Consider the following 4,208-nt stretch of genomic DNA (forward strand, 5'->3'; position numbering starts at 1 on the left):
TCTTTGTGTTCTTTTGGGATTCCAGTGCTTTCATGAGTAAGAATTCTCCCCGATAACAGAATCTTATATATTGGAAAATAGCAAAATATCCCAGGCAGATTCTCTCTTTTGCATATAAATCTTAAGGGGAGAGTGAAGCAAGAGTGGTAGACGTGGAAGTTGGCAGAGCAGCTAGCGAGGTGCACAGTGGAGACGCTAGCTTGGGGAGCAATGAGAAGTTGGCCTCAGAAGGCCATGAGATGTCTAGGGCCAGGAGTGCCACTGGGATCTGAGAGCCTGAACAACTATGGACGCCTCCCCCTACTCCCCAGTTCTCCACAAGGCGTGGTTGTGTAGCTGCTGAATGTTGCTTTCCATTTCCTCACTTTCTGGTATATTCTTACAATAACCCCCAACCACCAAATGGGTCTGTGTCCCTTGAACCCAAAAGAGTCTAACATTGGGTCACAGTTTCTATCAAGGATCTGAGGACTAGGGGCAATTTAGTGTCCCTATATGTTAGGACTCCCACTTAAAGAACTTGGTTTTTTGATCCCAACAAGTTCCCTGCAAAGAACTCTATATTCTCTCTCTTCAGTGAGTGAAATAATAAAAATGCAAATCTCTACTCGTCCCCTGTGTGTCAAAGACATTCCTTTTCAAGGAGGTTCATTCTGAAGTGACCTCTGAGTAACAGTACAAAGTAGTAGACAGTAGCTTAGGCATTTTCAAAGGAACGGGTATGCCTAACAGTGTCTAACATTTACTGTGTGGTTCTTTAGGCTCTGTACTGAATATACATTACCTAATCTAATTCTCACCACAACCCTTTCAGATGGGTATTGTCCTGTTCCCTGTTTATATTCTAGTAAGTGACTGGAGATCACCCAATTAGTTAAGTGGTAGAATTGGGGTTCAAATTTGGTTTTAACTGTAGAGCCTGAATTCTTAACCAATGCGCTATACTAGAAGCAAACTCTGAAAAACACATCTCATCCAATTTCTTGACAGGATATTTCTGTTCCCAGTAATTTATTCTATTAGCAGGTCCAAGTAGCTGAGCCTTTGGGCAACTCCCAGGCCTTTCTGCAGTGGCCTCCTGTGACCCCTGCACTGTCTGGTGGAACCAGGGTGTGTATTTTGTGTTCCACTCAAAAATCACAAGGGATAACCTGCCTCTCTCAGCTTGCTCTTTGAACGCTTTAACCCAGATTTTTCGAAGTCTCTACTTTTATCTGGTTCTTGCTTTTTGCTGCAATTTCCAAGGGATCCCTGCCTTCAGGCCTTTTTTCCACCCGGGGAGAGATGATGTGCTATCATATGATTTTATTAGATAAGAGAAATACACCCAACATGTGCTGTAGCTTTAAGATAGCAGGTTGCAGTGGCTTTTTCGGTGGTGAAACATTTCCAGAAATAAGAAAATAAGTCCCATCACCAGGTCTCTAGCTGTGTTTCTTCATACTGGCACCAGACAGAAGCTCTGGAAAATGGAACATATAATGTGTCATCCCCCAATGAGGCCTCATTGGCAGAAACACCAACAAAAAACACACAACTCTGTTATGATAATGTCAAGCATCTCTCATCAGTATGCCAGCTCCAGGGCCTCAGTCAACAGACATGAATGGAAGGATAGTGGTAATTCTCTCAATTGTTCACTTTGGGGACATTTTCATTCAGATGCTTATGTGTGTTTCACTTGATCCTTCTTACAACCTCAGTGGGAGGCTGGGTCAGAATGGGGACAGTTTCCCAAGCCAATAACGACTTCCTAGAAGGAAATCTAGGGATTTTTCTCTCTTAGCCACAGATTCACAAACATACCTATTCTTTAGTTGTCTGTAATGCCATTAACATCAATTATTTCAATCTATGTGTATAGCATTACATGTTTGAACATAGATATATTTGCTTTATATGCACCTTTGTGAGAACACACCTCTTGCTTAAAATAGTCAAATTGTGTCTTTGTTTTAGTGTCCTAATTGAAAAACATGCACATAGACCAAAAGAGGTGAACACAGATTCTCAGGGAAGGGGTGGAAAAAGGGAGTGAGTGTGTGGAGGGAGTCTTTTTCAGAATCACTTGGGGATTTATTCGAAGTGCCTTTCCCTTGCTGACCACCCCACTGCACCCCAGGAGGAATCATTACAGTTGAGGGCATGCTGAATCCCTCAGACACACTGGAGTGGAAAAATTCTTCACTTACTACAATATAAAATATTTTCAATGAAACTATGATAACTAGGTGCCTGGGAATGGATTACTTTTGTAGCAGGTATGATTCTCAGTCTACAAATTAAGTTATGCAAGCAATGCTAAATCTCTTTATTTTCCAGAAATCAATTAAATAATCTCTCCAGGCTCATGAGAAAATATAATCTGAGTCATTCTCCGGGCCTCCCTTCCCTTCTCAAGGTCATGTCAGTGCCCAGCATATTCTGCAGTGTGAAGGTGTATATGGAGACTCGGTGTTTTCGTCTGTTCCACAGGTTTCCACTAAGACTTACGTTGTCCATGATCTTAAGGGCTTTTCACGACTGCTGACATTTTGATGCTTCCAAGCCATGCCTAAGACAGGGGACTCTCTTGTAAGGTGACTTAGGGGTGTTGTTTGCCTAGATATTGCTTGCAACTCTTTCTCTATGGGTTCTTGTAAGGGAGGAGACCACCCCTCATACTGTTTTATGCCCAATTTCTGCTTCCAAAGAAAGAAGAAGTAAAAACTAAATGGCAGAAATGGATTCCACAGGCAGATAGCCTGGCACCACACCTGGGGCCTGGTAGTTAAAAATCAACCCCTGACCTAACTGCTTGTGTTATCTATAGATTTCAGACATTGTATGGAAAAGCATCATGAAAACCCCTGTCCTGTTCTGTTCCGTTCTGATTACTGGTGCATACAGCCCCCAGTCACGTACCCACTACTTGCTCTATCGATTACGACCCTGTCATGCGGACCCCCTTAGAGTTGTAAACCCTTAAAAGAGATAGGAATTGCTCACTCGGGGAGCTCGGTTTTTGAAACGTAAGTCTTGCTGATGCTCCCAGCCGAATAAAGCCTTTCCTTCTTTAACTCCGTATCTGAGGGGTTTTGTCTGCGGCTCATCCTGCTACACTTGCAGCATCTTTTCTTGTCTATTCCAAGGCCTCCCTTCATCTCCAGTTGTGGTGCAGGAACCTTTTTTCTACTCTAGGAAGCCTTCTATTCCTCCAGTTATCCTTTTTATTTCTTTTAACAAGTCTCCCATTTTTTCTTCTTTATTGTAAACCCTCTAAGTTTTACTGTGAGCTCAGGCTTCTGAAAACAAAGCCCAGAACTTCTTTTTTTTGAGACAGAGTTTCACTCTTGTTGCCCAGGCTGGAGTGCAATAGTGCAACCTTGGCTCACTGCAACCTCCACCTCCCAGGTTCAATTGATTATCCTGCCTCAGCCTCCTGAGGAGCTGGGATTACAGGCATGTGCTACCACACCTGGCTAATTTTGTATTTTTAGTAGAGACAGGGTTTCCCCATGTTGGTCAGGCTGGTCTCAAACTCCCGACATCAGGTGATCTGCCAACCTTGGCCTCAAAGTGCTGGGATTACAGGTGTGAGCCACTGTGCCTGGCCTAAAACCCAGAACTCCATGGAGTTCTTTCTGCTTTCTGTCCCACCACATAATTTCCTTGAGCCCATATGAAACACAGAGCCAGTTCCAAGTTTGACTGAGGGAAAGATACAGAAAAGAAAAAAAAAAATTACAATTTAGTGACCCCAAATTTCATTTTTTTTCTCATTTTTATATCATCTTTACTAGTGATTCTCAGTTCTAGTTTCCAAATATGCATAGAAAGATGGTTTGGGGCTGTTGCAAAAATTCTCTAAAACTTTCAAAATCAAGTTAATGCTGGAGAAATTTAAAATTCCAAAATAAATAATGGTTCTTGTAAAAGCTCAGAGATTTAAGAGGTTAGAAAAGTACTTCTCCCATTCTAACAATGAGAAAAAAACTAGATAAACTACAAAATTAACAACGTTTTTGAACCTATGGCAGAACTGATGTTATAGGCAAACAACTGTCTTAAAACCAAGAGAAACACAAGGGCCTGCCGGGAGAAACAGTATTCAAGCATACACTTACCTAGAACAGATGCTGCCAAATGCCATAAAAACCTGGTAAGGAGATTATGCTAGGGATGTTTAAAGAATTGCTAAAGGCCAAGTGTGAGCTCGTGTCAGAGGC

This window comes from Chlorocebus sabaeus, chromosome 7 (assembly GCF_047675955.1).
Source record: "Chlorocebus sabaeus isolate Y175 chromosome 7, mChlSab1.0.hap1, whole genome shotgun sequence".
In the NCBI taxonomy this organism is placed as follows: Eukaryota; Metazoa; Chordata; class Mammalia; order Primates; family Cercopithecidae; genus Chlorocebus; species Chlorocebus sabaeus.